Here is a 16771-nt window from a genome sequence, read left to right as displayed (position 1 = left end):
GCTTGATTGATCGCTTATGAGATGTGCTTAAGTTCAATAAATTGGAAAGGAGAGGAAATGGCCACGTAGATGGATGCGGATCTTTAACCTAAATAGGAGTCAATAGATCTAGTAGATTTTAAACCAATTTTTTTTGTTTAGTAGATCACCTATCAAATTAATCATCCAGTTACTATGCTACTTGTCATCAGGAGCTTATTGGATTAGAAGTTTTACAATTTTTTGTAACAAACGAAGCACTGATTATTTCTAGGAGAAGCTCTTGTAATAGATGTACTCATCATTTTCCTGAGTTGTCCAGTGTTCCTTTGCGAGGCAAGTAAGGACAGTTCATAAGTTACTTCACCCAGTGAACCCCAGGCTTAGGAAGCTGAGAATCGAAGAACCCAGCTCTAGATTCCAAGAGACTTCCGTGTTTCAGCTTCAAATGGGTGTTTCTCAACGTGCTGGCAAAGAACTCGTGACGCATAGATAGAAAAAGAAGAATGTAACTTCTGTTCTGTATATTATATTGTCATGAGTTTGTTCTTCATCAAGCATGGATTGCTCTTCTTCCTAAGAGTGATCTTCCTCGTCCATGGTACCTGATATGAAACACACAAAGTAGTTAAGTGCTTATAATTAAGGCGCAGTGGTGGAATTTTTATTCAAACAAAATATCAAAATGCTTTGGACCTACTTTCCAAAAACTATGAGGCAAAAAATATTTTATTTTTGCTTTTGAATGCGACAATGATATGAACGAAATATACCAAAATGCTATAGAAATATAAAATCAACTAGATGAAGACATGCGCCTTGTAAGGGATGAAAACGTGGAATGAATAGTATATACGCAAATTAATTTTACGTATTATTATTTATTTTGTGTTTATTACGCATTATAAAATAATAAAAATATTAAATAACTGAGAAGCGAGTAAATATTATGTGTATAATTAAATTAGAGTAATCACATAAATGAAAAAAAAAAATTTGTTCACTTACAATATTTTTATTTGTAAATAAATAAAAACAATTATTTTATTTTTTATATGTTATATAATCAAATTTAAATGATATTGACATAGATATATAGTATTTTAATATGGATATTTATTAATTGAGGCTTCATACTCATATAATTTTATTAACATTTTTATATTTTTGTAGCAAAAAAATAAACCATTAATCACAAGATTTCTAGTGTGAGATTTTTAATAATTTTAATAATTTATAAATGTTTTTAAAAATTCAATAAAAAATTTCAAAATAAATATTAAGGTATCAGTACTTTTGTAATGGAAATTTTGAATATGGTACACAGTTTAATTTTCATAATATTAATATATATACATTATATATATATATATATTTAATATGAATATCTATTAAATAAAACTTATTATTCATATGAGTTTTTGATCATTTGTATCTTGTTATAACCAAACATTAAACTATTGATCACACATTTTTTAAGTGAGACTTTTGACAATATTAGTAATTTATAGTCATTTTGAAAATTTTAAATATAACATATAAGAAAAAAATCTGAATTTTTGATTATATGATTAATGTGATTGTTTAGTTTCTTTTAAGAATATCAAATTAAACAAAAATGATGAAGTATACAAAAATTGTTATCAAATCTTTATTATTCAAAATCATTAATTGTCATATATATGTTAATCATATTAGGTAATTCTGTAATTTTTATTTAAGAAAAAAAGAAGAATATTTTTTTTGTATACTACTAATCAATTTTATATTTAGTTTAATAAAAAGTATAATATATGTTTAGATGAACCAACTAATTTTCTTAGGATTCTAACAATCATCCTGGAGATGACACGTGGTTACAAAATAATGTTGTAATGCTCTTCAATTAATATATAAAAGATATTTAACAAAAATAACAAGTAACAAATGCAATTAATTGTTTTTGAATTTTTTTTAATGCACAAATGAAAAGAAAGGAAACTAAGCAATGAACTAATGCAAAATTAAAATATGGTAAGTGGAACTGGGAGAACTGAATGCAAACAACTCGAGTAATATGTCAAAGAAATTTTGTGGATCAAACTATCCAAAAACTTTCTTTTTGTTTTTTTTCTTTAATAAGAACACAAAAATGGCAGAAATTGAAACTAGAAACAAATAACAATTTTTATGGATTTTTGGTTTTATAAATGAAAACTAACAAGGAATGAAACAAGAACAGATATAGAGATGGATTGATATCACCTGATATAGGAGCTTTAAGCTCTGATACCCAAATGTTACATGCACGGGAGCTGAGTCGATAAGATCGATGGGCGATGGGTCGATCTTATCGATGGAGATGAAGATCGGATGGAAAGATGGTGAAGATGGCCGACTAGCTGTACTTTCAAGTCCAAAATATCCTGAAAATATAGGAAGAACAATGAGTCTATAAATTATGAAAACAAGAACAAAAACTAAAGATAGGATGTAATGGTTTGATGAAGTGAAGATAGATGATGGATGGATGGATGGAAGATGATGTTGGATAGATAATGATTGACTCTCTCAATCTGGGATAACAATGGCTGTTGAATCACACAAACAACCTATGCTAACAAATCAATAGAACACAAGAATCGTTCAAAATATTCTAAAGACAGATTTCTATTCAAAAACTCTCTTTGATAAAAACAAGCAAACTGATTATTATTTCTTAAAGATTGGAAGGTGATCTTTACAGTGTCAATCTAAGAGCTAATATAATGCTCTGGAATCTAAGCCTAATGTTCATAAGAAGAAAAGAAGGAAACAAATCAAGCAAAGTAACAAAATCAGAAACTAGCCGTTGGAGCCTTTTATGGGTTTTTGGCTCCAAGTGAGAAACTTGATTCTTTTTGAAGCTGGATGTTTTTAGGGTATAATAGAGCTTCCTTTAGATATTCCTGATGGCTTTATAAGTTCTGATGTCGTCCATAACTTGATAGGAAAAGAGCTGTTGGACATTAATGTTGATTGGCTCCATATAAGGCAAGTTGGAGTGCAAAAAGATTTTCCTAATCCCCTGGATGCTGGAACATGGTAGGACGCTCCTGGCTTCCATGAATAGGTTTGGACCGAACCAAACTGAAGGAGTAGAAGTCCTTCCTCAGATAATGTCGTTTTGGCCAAATTAAGAAAACCGGATCTATTTTCTAGTCTGATTGGGATCCGCCTGATCCAGTGTGTTCTGGTGCATCTTGTGGCTTCTGGATAAACTGGAAATGACTCCAAAAAGTTATAGCTTTGATGGCTGAGTCGTGGATGACTTATGGCTCCAAATGTGAATGCATCCCGATAAGGAAATTGTTGTTAATGAAGATCCTCCTGATCATGTGGTTGCTGGTGCATGAAACTGGCTTTTATGAATCTTATGGATCATTGGATGAGCCTCCTGAATGCCTAAATTTATCTCCTGGCCACCAATGTTTTGTTTGAAGCTGATTGAACCGGTTAACTTCCAATTAAGGCAAGTGTAGAACTGGTTTGGCCGGTTTTGGAGATTGGGCCATAACTTTATATATCCGTGGCCATTTCTCCTCATTATGTGCTTGTTGGAAAGATAAGAGATCCATATTTAAGTCCATGAGTTTTTTGGGTTGGAATGTTTCTTCATTGGCCTTGAAACAACTTCTAAACTCAGATACTTGCAGATAGACGGGTTAGAAAACCTCCGGTTTGTAAAATTTATACCTTCCTGGTCCGAGTACCTTTGAAGATTCTTATAATTGGTCTTGACTCCTTGTTGAGTTTAGAATTCATGAAAATTGGTTTCATGGCAAATTTCCTTCTGGTTGGTGAAATATGTCGTCTTTACTGAACACATATCCTAGTGGGTCCTTTGGTTGGCTGAATGGTACATCTGGTTGTCCTCTGGTTCAGGTGTCTTTTCTATGCCCACAACATCAATGTTGTTATTTCTCCACAAAAGATAATACATATTAGCATAAACACTCGATATCAGGAAGATGTCCGTGCTAGATGGAGTTGCTGATAAAGACCATGCATATAAAGCTGGTGAAGATTGCGTGAGTAACAGTTTCTTCAAGTTCTCCACATCTTGAAAAATAATTATTGCATCGCATATTGCAACGTGCCATGTTCCTTGTTATCGCCACATGTTATGTTGTTATCAGTATCCAAATAAGATGACATATCTTCTTAGGTTCCTTTATTTTCCAAGCAAAGACTTGAAACTTTGTTATACTTGGGTCCAGGTGTAAGAATATTTTATATTCTTATATGACATATATGTCTATTGGTTCAGTATAAAGATCAAGTTCATATTAATGTTATGGATTCTAATATAAAAGACGATACCGTGATGGATTGGTTTCGATTAAAGTATTAGTATCAGGTGTATTGATAACCCTCTATCCTTACCATTTTAGTATTAGTGTATTTCTCTATTAATTATTTATATGTATATATAGTATTTGTAGTTAGTTTATATTAACTACATAAAGATGATACTATATACATGTATATGGGGGTTACAAAAAAGGTGGCTACATAAAAAAGTGGTTACGTGGTAATTGTCGTGAACCATCACAACCATTAACATAAATATATAAACCACATGTTCCCTCCTTTGTAATGAATTAACGTAACAAAAGACAATAATGTCAAAGAGAGAAAGACAGGGTTGATTCCTCTCCATCAAAGGAATATTGAAAGTCAAAGGTTAAGGATAGAGAAGATCAATTGGTGGAATTGTATCCAAGCATGGATCAAGGTCAGTGTTTCTCTCTTCTTCTTTTAGAAAACTATTAGGGTTGAATTAAGATAAATCTAGTTTGGTCTTGGGTAGATTTCATAATTGAAATCGTAAAAGTTAATCTTACATTTGGTATCAGAGCCATTCTAGATTTATTTAATTCACTGTAATTAGTTCTCATGTGTTCAAGAACATATATGGTTAATTCCATTTTAAAGAGTGTCCATGATCCATGTTATAGTAAACGTATGTTGCTATCAAGCGTGTGTTCATATCATGTATATGCGCACGGTGTGTTGCGAACACGGTAACCGTAGTTGCGTAAAGGTTCCAGAAACTAATAATGTTTCTTTGAAGTATACAATAAGAGCACACGCTTGAATGTTATAAATGGATTCATGCGTGAGACAGAATGGTATAGATTCTAGGTTTAAGTGAACGGTTAACCGGTTGCATGCATGCGGTTTGATTTTCTGTTAAGGTTACGTAATATATTTGCATGAAATGGTCAAACAAGTCTGGATTATGTTTGTCCTGTTGTTGTCATTTCTTTTCGCAAGGAAGGATGAGAAATAACTGTTCGCGTGATGAAAAGTCACACTGCATGCATGTGTAACGTTAATTTGTGAAAGATTATCACGGAAAGAATAATCATATCTGAAAATAGAATTGGTTGTACGCTAGATTCTGGATATACGTAACCGTTATTATAGTATGAAGAGTCACTAGTTTAGTATATTTTCTGGAATTGTATTTATATACATGCATGAAACGTTGCATGCTAAATTCTGGAATTTGATTGACGGTTACTAGATTGTTATTGTGAAAAGTCACCACTAAAAGTGTGACTGAAGGATGTTTCACAACTCTGTAGAATCTGTTTGTCGCTGTATTAGTGAACGTGTGCATGGCATGCTTAATGAATGCATTAAACCTTTTGGTATTTGTAGTTCAATAATATCATAAAGGTTTAGGCGGTGATATATAGAGCCGTCTGTATAGTTTAGTTAAATGTCTTGTATGGTTTGAGACATCAATATAATTCATTTAGTTTAAAATGCTTCCGCTGCATTTTAATAATAGGTAATTTGTGTTATGAAATATTGACACAATATAGAAATGATTATGTTATGAAATAATAACGTAATATTAAGATAAATTTACCTATTAATATTTTAATATTTACATAGTTTATAACATGTTAGTCACCAAAGTGACCTTGTTATTTTCTTATAATTATTAAAATTAATATAGTATGATTGATCATGATTAAGGAGATGTTAAATGACATGAAAGTTGTAGTGATCAATTATTTTATTTTCTATATTCTAGGAGATCACCCAAAGGTGGATCATTGAATATAGTTAATAATATGAAAAGGATTACTCATTTCTTTTATTATAGTTAATCGTATTTATACCCAAAGGTAGGATACTATATATTGACTTGAGTTTGAAATGATTAATCATTAAAGTCTATTTTAACATCACTGAAAGTGTTTGTGTTTAAGTATTGCCCAAAGGTTGCTTAAATTACAAACTTGAAAGTTTATATTAATTTTAGAATCTGAAGTAAAGTTTCAAAGTAGTAAAGGGTAAGCATGTATTAAAGCTTGCAGCTTCAGCAAATGTATTTGCATTTGCTAATTCTGTCGTAAAGTTCAATGGTCTCATGGTCTGAAAAGATCCGGTTCACACTGGGTATGATGACATTAGACTTCACCATAGTAATTGATGTGGGGCTCTCAGCCATTATGGAAAATAGCTCAAAATATGAAAAATTTATGTGTAAGATATGAGAGCAATCTAATAGGCTGAGTTTGAACGTAATGAGGTTGATGACGGTAGAAAGAGTTAAGTCGTCGATGTCTAAGACAGAGTATAAGAAGGAATTTATAGTCGGATTCAGTTGTAAGTCGAATGTAGGAAGTCTCATAAATGAGCTAACTATGAAAATGGTTGACTGGTCCCAGCTAATCTGTGATCATGTGACCCACATGTCTAATCTGGCTGTAAAGTTAAAGACCTTGGAAATGGAGGTACACGAGAAGTTTCTGGTCCAATTCATCATGAACTCTATACCTCTTGAGATTAGTCAGTTTCAGGTGAATTACAACACCAGTAAAGATAATGAAACATTAGAGAATTAAAGGCTATGTTTATTCAAGAGGAGGGGAGATCAAGGAAGATGAAAGACCAAGTTACTAACCTCATAGGTCTTGGAAGTGTCAGTAGCAGCAAAAGAATCCCAAGTAGAAAGAACAAAAGGAATAACTAGTCTTTCCTGAAAGGACTTAAAAGTCAAATCCGAAATGAAATGAAGTGTTTCTTTTGCAATAAAATGAGACTTTTCAAGTAGGATTGTCTTATAAGGAAGGCTTGTTTTGATAAGAAAGTAAACATTAAAGCCTTGTTTGCTATGAAAGGAATCTTATTAAAAATTTCTAGTAATACTTGGTGGTTGAAATTAGAGGCACTAATCATAGCACATATAATGAAAGTTCGGTGTCTTGTGGCATCAAAGACTAGGTCACATATCCCAAAAAAAAAAAGAGGTTTGTGAAGAGTGAAATTCCTCCTCAATTGGATTTTAGTGACCTACATGTATGTATAGACTGCATTAAAGGAAAGCAGACTAAACATAATGTAAAGAAACCAGCCACAAGAAGCACTCAGTTTCTTAGGTTAATACACACCACACCAATATATCTGGCCCTTTCGATGCTCCTTCATGAAGCGGTGAAAAGGACCTCATCATCTTTATTGATGATTACTCACAGTATGTATATACTTATCTACTGCATGAAAGGTCTAATTTTGTGGATGTCCTAAAGGTGTTCACTGATAAGATGGAAAGGCGGCTAGATAGAAAAGTAAAAGTAGTGAGATCTGATAGAGGAGGTGAGCTCTATGGAAAGTTAGTTCAAAGTAGAGGCATTTGTGCACAATACAGTATGTCCAATACTCTTTAGCATAATGGTGTATAGAGAGGCATAATCGTACTATAATAGAGATGGTTAGAAGCATGTTAAGTAATTGCTCTTTACTTCTTTAGTTGTGGGTATATATATGCATTAAGAACTGCAGCGTATGTGCTGAACCAGGTTCCTAGTTACGAAGTTCCTAAGATCCCTTACGAACTATGAATGGAAAGAAACCTAGTTTGAACCATTTACGTGTATGGGGTTGCTCATCAGAAATAAGGCTATATAATCCACATCAAAAGAAACTTGATCCTAGGACTGTCAATGGATTATTTTTTATTGGCTATCCTAAAAGAATCAAAGGGGTATACTTTTTTATTGTTCTAACTATAGTACGAGAATAGTTGAATCGGGTAATCTTAGGTTCATTGAGAATGGTGAAACTAGTGGGAGTTGTGAACTGCGAAAGGGTGGACATTAATGAAATTCGGGTGAAAATTTCTTTCACCTGAAGTTGCACCTGAGGTAGTTGTTTCTTCACAATAGAACAACATGCAGATGCACTGATCTCACTAGCTAAAATATATAGTCAATGAACTTGTCACAATTCAATTAGAGGATAGTGAACCACAAGTACCTTTAAAGCGATCTGAAAGGGAAAGAAGATCTGCCATATCAAATGATTATGTGGTTGCTATAGAAAGTGAATGTGGCTTAAATATTGATGAAGACCTGATCTCATTCAAAAAGCCATGGAAAGTGACAATTCTGGAAAAGGTTGGTGCCGCAACGAGATAAGATCTAAGGGTGATAGCGAAGTTTGGTACTTAGTAGAGTTTCCTAATGGTTTCAAAACCGTTGATTGTAAATTGGACTTTAAGACTAAACATAACTCGAAAGGTAATATTGAAAGATACAAGGCTCGCCTTGTTGCTAAAGGTTTCACCCAGAAAAGATGGCATTAACTATAAAGAGATCTTCTCTACAGTTTAAAAGAAGGATTCTCTTAGCATTGTTTTGGCTTAGGTGGCTCATTATGATCTTGAGTTTCACTAGATAGATGTTTGACCGCCTTTCTGAATGTAGAGCTTGAGGAAGTAGTATATATGACCAACATGAAATTTTCATGGCCGCATGAAAATAAAATATAGTGTGTAAGCTGAGAAAGAACAGGCTCCCAGACATTGGTATATAAAGTTTAATGATACCATAACGTCGAATAGTTTTAGAGAGATTATCTTTGATCGATCTATCTATATTAAGGTCAGTGGGAGCAAATTTTTGGTGTTAGTCTTATAGGTTAATATAATTTTGCTTGCTGAAAATAACATAGACATGTTACATGATCTAAAGTAGTATCTCTAAGAACTTTGAAGTGAAAGATATGGGAGAGACATCTTATGTGATCATAATAGAAATCTTCCAAGATAGATCACAAGGACTGTTGAGTTTCTCCCACATAAGATATATTAGTAAGATCTTAGAGATATATGGAATCGTAAAATGCTCCATAGGAATAGCTCCAATTCATAAGGGGGCTAAGTATAATAAAATGTAAAGTCTACAGAATGAATTGGAGCGTAAAGAGATAAAAATATTTCCGTAGACATTAGTGGTTGGGAGTTTGAATGTATTCAGCTTGATATCAGTTTTGATATTGGAAAGTTGGGCCGATAAAGTAATCCCAGAATGAACCACTGGAACGCTGCAAAGAAAGGTCCTCTGGTACTTGCAAGGCACCAACGAGAACATGCTTACATAAAAGAGATCCAATCAATCAAAGGTTATAGGATTTTCAGATTCAAATAAAGCCGGATGCGTTGATGGTAAAAATCAACGTTTAGGTATTGTTTCTATTATTTGTGGGAACAATTGAAAGGAAAGTGGAAAGTAGTTTGTCATTGCTACTTCCACTATTAAGGTTGAATTGTGGTATGCTTTGAAGCCACAATTCATGTATGGAGCCTACAGAAATTTATCTCAGGGTTTTGGATTGTCGACACTAACGCCAAACCGCTGAGAGATTATGGTGATTATTTCGCAGATGTCTTCTTTTGAAAGGATAACAAGCACTGGATGGGTGCTAAGCACATTAAGTTATAGTACTTGTCTGTTAAAGGAGAAGTTCAGAAACATAGAGTGTCATTTGAGCACATAAGAAAGGATATAAAGATAGCGGATCCGCAAACTAAAGTCTTACCACCCAAGGCGTTCAATGGCCATTTAGAGCGTATGGGTATTATAGATAAAGCCTTGCTATTATATTATGGAATGCTCATTAAGATTTTGACACCTAGGAATTCAGTTAAAGTTAAGTTTCTGATTTATTAAATATGTTATCATTAAAGTATGTGTATACACTTAAGGTTAATAGATAACATATGGTAAAGATTTGAGAATAAAAGTTCTTCTCATGTAAGGATAATATAAAGTTATAATTGGTTTGTGATATATGGAAGGGACCATGCCGATTAAATGACATACAACCGCCATGATTCGATCAATTTGAATTTTAGTAAAGATAAAGTGGACATGATGAAAAGTGCACATTAAAGTTATTGAACTCTTAAGACGACACAAATGTCAAGTGGGAGAATGTAAGAATATTTTATATTCTTATATGACATATATGTCTATTGGTTCAGTATAAAGATCAAGTTCATATTAATGTTATGGATTCTAATATAAAAGACGATACCGTGATGGATTGGTTTCGATTAAAGTATTAGTATCGGGTGTATTGATAACCCTCTATCCTTACCATTTTAGTATTAGTGTATTTCTCTATTAATTATTTATATGTATATATAGTATTTGTAGTTAGTTTATATTAACTACATAAAGATGATACTATATACATGTATATGGGGGTTACAAAAAAGGTGGCTACATAAAAAAGTGGTTACGTGGTAATTGTCGTGAACCATCACAACCATTAACATAAATATATAAACCACACGTTCCCTCCTTTGTAATGAATTAACGTAACAAAAGACAATAATGTCAAAGAGAGAAAGACAGGGTTGATTCCTCTCCATCAAAGGAATATTGAAAGTCAAAGGTTAAGGATAGAGAAGATCAATTGGCGGAATTGTATCCAAGCATGGATCAAGGTCAGTGTTTCTCTCTTCTTCTTTTAGAAAACTATTAGGGTTGAATTAAGATAAATATAGTTTGGTCTTGGGTAGATTTCATAATTGAAATCATAAAAGTTAATCTTACACCAGGATCTCTGTCTCTTCATTTTCTTCCAGTAAGTTACGTGATATCCAATATCCAGATTTAATAGTGTACTGTTCACTCTTTGTATAATTCCAGCATAAGTGTCCGGGCGATAGGTTGGGATGATGGCCAAAATTCTTGTTAGAGGTATATTCTCGTGGTGAACATAATTTTCCAGTAGCCCAACATCCCACTCCTTTGATTTTCCATTAATTAGATCATTGACTGTCATTTTGGAGTGTATAATTGATATATGGTGTTTTATACATCTTGTATATATGCTTTTAAATTGGTTTTCAAGTCTTTATCGAGTCTTCCTAGTCCTTTGGAGTCATTACAGGTCTGGAGTTGCATTGGATGGGAGATGGACCAGCTGGAACAAAAGAGGCAGACAACAGTGCAATTCAGTGATTTTCACGCAGAACAGTCTTGATGACTGTTCCGGAAAGCGGAGCAACCCGAGTGACTGTTCCGAGTGACTGTTCCAGCGGCAGAGATTTTTAAGGAAACTACAACCTATTTCGGGATTTGCCCTAATCTCTCTATTTTTCTCTCCCAGCCGCCTGTGGCTTTGATATATCTTCTTTTTCTATTTTTCCTGATCATACTACGCTATTCTAGACAGAAGAAAACCATTGGAGACTTTTGTGCTTTTGGATTGTAAAGGGAGAAGGCTCCATCTCTCTCACCATAGAGAAGATTATCCTGAACCCTCTTTCTATCTCTTTTATTTACATGAAGTCTTATTCAGAATTGATCTCTGTGTTTTCTCTGTTCATGGCTGAGTAGTCAACTTGCTTAGTCTAGGGTGTTCGGGTGTTAGATCCGTGAGTTAAACATAGATAAGTGAAACCATTGATTGTCTTCATTCATAACTGTTCTTAATGCTTGCATTAATCTGGCCGCTTAATGTTAGATCCTAGGTTTAACCTGTTCATTAACCGTGTAATAGGTTGCTAGATCTGTTATGAATGAGCCTAGCATCCCTAATCAGCGAAAGTAGATATTAGGGTGTTTGGTGAACCTATCGGACTTGATCTCTATTGCTTGCTGTCGCATCTTGATCCAAACGAGAGTTTAGGTATCAAGATCGATCAGCATAGGGGGCAGTTCCACGACAGTGGGCTGTTCTACTTGAGTGATCCGAGTTCTAGACTTGCTTTTAATTAAACTTGAATAATTGTTTGGCTCACACTTGCTTAACACCCGACCAAACCACCCTAGGCTAGCATTTTAATCATCTGAAATCTTTAATTAATCTTTTTACTTGGTTGTTACGAAATCAACTTTAAAACCCCCATATTGTTTTAACTTGATATTGATCCCATAAAGATAAAGTGTAATAGTTGGTCTCTGTGGATTCAATCCTAAAGTGCTACATCGACATACCATTCGATTGTGGTAGTGTGCACATTAGGTTATTTGGTGTGCGTATACACGTAATATCAAATTGGCGCCGTTGCCGGGGATCATCTTTTTACCTTTATTTTTCGGTTATTTATTTAGTCTAAGACCTCTAACTTGCCTTATCCTTTTTGTTGCAGCTAATGTTCCAGGTGCATGACCAGTAGACATACTCGGAGAAACGCACAAGGAGAGTTAGTTACATTTACCAACCAGGAGCTAGCAAGGTTAGAAAGAACAAATCGTCAACAGCCAAGGCAAACTGACACCACTATGGGTGATCACGCCAATCAGGATGATCTCGCTGCGGCTATGGCACTCATGCAGCAGCAGATGCAACAAATGCAGCAGACCATCCAAGCTCAGCAGGATGCTGCTGAACAGGCTGCTCTCGCGCAGCAGGAACAACAGGCGCAGACTGTTCCAATCGGGCAGAGAAACCTTCCGCGTAACATCCCTACTACGCGCTCTTCCATTGTTCCTCCACTCTGCACCAGGCAGGACTTCGAGATGAAGCCTGCTTTGATCGGTCTAGTACAGAGAAAGGTGTTCTCTGGTCTCTCTACAGAAATTCCAATGGAGCATATTGAGAGCTTCGAAAAAGTCTGCAGTTTCACTCGCGTGAATGGTGTTCCACCAGACTACATCACGTGCATGTTATTCCCATTCTCTCTTGATGGAAAAGCTGCACGGTGGTTGAACTCTCTCCCTACCGGCTCTCTCACTTCATGGGAACAGGTCCGATCAGCGTTCCTCAGCCATTTCTACTCTAAGGCGAGAACAGCTGCATTGAGGAACAAGATCACCTCCTTCAGACAGCTCACTGATGAGCTTTTCTGCGACGCATGGGAGCGCTTCAATGACTATCGCAGAGAATGTCCTCACCATGGATTTGATGATGATTATATCCTGGACATTTTCTATGATGGAGTGGACTGGAAATACCAAGGTGCTCTAAACTCTGCGAGCAATGGAGACTTCATGACTCAAACCACAGCTGGAGCGTTTAAGCTGATTGAGAACATGGCTGCTAGCTCAGCTAATAAGAAAGAGGAGAGTGATTGCTCCAAGAAAGAAAACAGTTCTGACGCCCAGAAAATAGATGAGCTGACTGCCAAGGTTGATCAGCTACTGAAAAACAACCAAGGGCACGTTTTCAGCATGGAACAACCTACGGCCAGGCATATTCAGAACCAGAACCAGCGACAACCGCAGAGCAATCCGCATGCTGTTCCAGCTACCGGGAACAGTCAACCAGATGAGCTGAAGGGTCTGGGTATGATGATGCTACAGCTGTTGCAGGGTCAGCAGGTTCAGGCCAAGGCGTTGAATCAGGTAACCACGGAAATAGACACCAGGATGGGCAACATGTTCACTGAGCTGAATAACAAGTATGACAATCTTGCGATCCATATAAGAAAGATCGATGTTCAGCTTGCTCAAACAGCTGAGAGTGTCAAGAGGCAACAAGAGACGCTCCCTGGAAGAACTGATAAAAATCCAAGGACTGAGCACTGTAATGCAGTAGAGCAGTCGTTTGCTGAGACTATTCTAGTCGCAGAAGAGAACACAGAGCAGTCTGCTAGCTCTAAAGTGATTGCTCCTAGCGAACCTGCTGAAACTCCACCAGTCCGAGTCTATGTTCCTAAGGTTCCCTATCCAATTCCACCTAGACATCTGATGGATCCCATTAGTGAAGAGCAGCTGATAGGTTTTAACAAGATGGTGAGAAGGCTTCCTAAAGAACTTGCATTCGAAGATGCTCTGCAGATTCGTCCATTGCTCCAGTTCTTTAAACACTGTAGAGAGACTCAAGAGGAGATCAAGGTCCTCTATATCAAAGCACTGTCTACACCAGCATTGAAGGTATTGCCTAAGGTTGATGATCCTGGAAAGTTTGTTTTCCCATGCTCCATCGCAGGAACAACCTTCAAGGATGCTCTGTGTGACTCTGGTTCTTGTGTGAATCTCGTCTCAAAGGCTATTGTAGACGATTTGGGTATTGCTGATATTGAGCATTCTCAGCTGACCCTGACCTTTGCAAACTCTTCCAGAGCAGTCCCATATGGAACCATCCGCAGCCTTCATGTTCAAGTAGGGGAATGCATTGTTCCTGCTGAGTTTCAAGTTGTTGAGATGAACAAGGATCATGAGATGCCTTTAATATTTGGAAGGACATTCATGGCTACTGTTGGAGCAACCATCGATATGCCCAACAAGAGAGTCTGCTTCTCCAACATCAACAAGAAAGTTTTCTACAAGGCTGTACCCACCAGATCTTCCTCATCACACGCCTCTCGCATCTCAGTGTTTGATGTAGAAAAGCTGAAGGTTGTTCCAGAGAAGGAGCATGGTGATAAGGGTGAGAGCAGGCTGTTCTCTGATGAAGATCCTAGCACTGATCCTACTAAATTCAGAGGGAATTCAAGGGTGAAACAGAAAGTCCAGAAGAAAAGGATCAGGGGAGATCCTACAATGACTTTGATACCTCTCAAGTGTGATGAGAACTCCATTGAGTATGAGGTAAAGTGCAAGGGTACCTCTAAACCTTTCTCTAAAGTCAGAGCTATTCTCACACATGAGCTGAAAGGGAAAGCTGCTGTGAAAGGGTTGTTGAGCACAGTTCTGGAGCTGAACATGTCTGATTGTGGAGCTTGTTTTGGAACAAGCCCTCCTGCTCAACCCGACTGATCCCAGTCACCAAGTCAAGCTAGAGACTTAAACCAAGCGCTTGGTGGGAGGCAACCCACTGGTAAGTGTCATTAACATTAGGATTTTCTTTTTACTTATTTTTATTTTTAGTTTGTTGAGTCTCAGGACATAAATCAGAAAATCCGAGACCCTTGACTGGAGCAAGCAGCTGGCTGCTCTTATTCCAGAGCATCCTTTACCGGAGCAACCGCGTCTTGCTCTGTCAGGCTGCTCCGCGCCAGGTAAGTATCTCGACCCAAAAAAAAAAAAAAAATATTCTTGTTTTCACCTTCTCTCTGATTTATTTTCACACCAGGGACGTTGTGAAGTAAGTCTGGGGGAGGGTTTTCGTCGTTTACTAACTCGTTTCTTTCTTTTGTTTTTTTTCTTTTGGGTCAATTTGAGTCTGTTTTTATTGAGTCAGTCAAAAATTTGTGGGAATTAGGACCTTATTCCGTGTTGATCACTAACCACCTCGTGCTTTAGTTATCTTATTCAGTGACCTTAGCAGTGGCAAAAGACACACATGTGGACCTGGAACACCCTGACATATCTCACTTGATTCTCCAGAAGTTCTCAGCCGATCAGGTTACACTGGGCAGACTTAACTCCACCTTACTTGAACCTAATCTTAACTGAAATTCTTCTTGTTATGGGCATTAGATCAGGGAAACGAGAACACACTCAGGACTTCTTATCCTTTTTATCCATCTTGCTGATCCTGAGTGGCTAGCTCATCTTTAGCTAGTTCCCACCCTGCACCTTAGCCTTTATTCCACCTTCATGCATTTGTTTTTCAGTGTCATATGTGCAGATATGTGCAAAAAGGTCGGAGAGGAAAGGATCAACGCAGCCTCCTACTCGTTACTGCTGCAGAAATTATGTCAGAAAGGAGAACAAGCAGATTAAGGGAGCAACCGCTCCATAACCAATGAACTGCGCAAGAGCAGGGGTGGAGAACCAGAATGGTCGCGAAATCAGAACCACCAGTGGCACTCAGAACGATCATGTATTACCTCTTTCTTCGTCACATCACCATATCAGTCTCTAAAAAAAAAAAAAAAACGAGATCAATGTGATGGAGAAGGGGATGAAATCAAAGAAACATGAGCCACTGGGAAGATCGAACAAAGGAGTGGGTACCAAAAGGAAAGTGGAACGCAGAACAATCAGTTGCCTGTTCCATCATCAGAACAGTCGCACCAGATAGAGCAAAAACGAGTAGAGGCTGTGGACATCAATGGATCTATCCTCTCTTGCCATTTTGTGTGATATCCTGCACCCTCTTTAATGAAATGGTAGCCCTTAAACACTCTTAACTCCACCATTAAATAGCCTGTTCCACACCTAGACCGTCTACCCTGACTGATGCCTGTGATGAGAAGCTCACGCTACTCTTAAATGAATGTAGGGAGTTCTGTCTCGATAGTGTTGCTTTTTCAGGTTTGAGATGAAGAGTATGTAGCCGATTTTTGAACAGCAGTCAGTGGGGTTCCGGTAAGGGTGTGTTGTCCTAGTTTTACTGCTTGTATGGTTCAGAGATTCGTGGTTAAAGTATGGTTGCTGAGAATAGGAGAGTTCCCACACTTTCAAACCTTTCTTCCTGTTCTTGATACTTGACATTGTTTGAGGACAAACAAGGATCTAAGTCTGGGGGAATTGATATATGGTGTTTTATACATCTTGTATATATGCTTTTAAATTGGTTTTCAAGTCTTTATCGAGTCTTCCTAGTCCTTTTGGAGTCATTACAGGTCTGGAGTTGCATTGGATGGGAGATGGACCAGCTGGAACAAAAGAGGCAGACAACAGTG

The 16771-nt window shown here is 36.6% G+C and overlaps 1 long non-coding RNA gene and 1 other non-coding gene across 2 annotated transcripts; one reads left to right on the top strand and one right to left on the bottom strand.

Moving 5' to 3' along the window:
- The first annotated feature begins 139 nt into the window (after positions 1–139).
- LOC117134047 lies at positions 140–11617 on the top strand. The gene is made up of 2 exons (XR_004458155.1): positions 140–4217; positions 10868–11617. It is a non-coding gene; the product is annotated as an uncharacterized LOC117134047 (long non-coding RNA).
- A 1435-nt stretch (positions 11618–13052) lies between these two features.
- On the bottom strand, positions 13053–13159 carry LOC117134460. Its single transcript, XR_004458645.1, has one exon. It is a non-coding gene; the product is annotated as a small nucleolar RNA R71 (small nucleolar RNA).
- Positions 13160–16771: the final 3612 nt, after the last annotated feature.

Source organism: Brassica rapa, chromosome A05 (genome assembly GCF_000309985.2).
Source record: "Brassica rapa cultivar Chiifu-401-42 chromosome A05, CAAS_Brap_v3.01, whole genome shotgun sequence".
NCBI classification, from domain to species: domain Eukaryota; kingdom Viridiplantae; phylum Streptophyta; class Magnoliopsida; order Brassicales; family Brassicaceae; genus Brassica; species Brassica rapa.
Note: the sequence above shows the minus strand (reverse complement) of the source record. Positions and strands in the feature narration are given on the sequence as shown.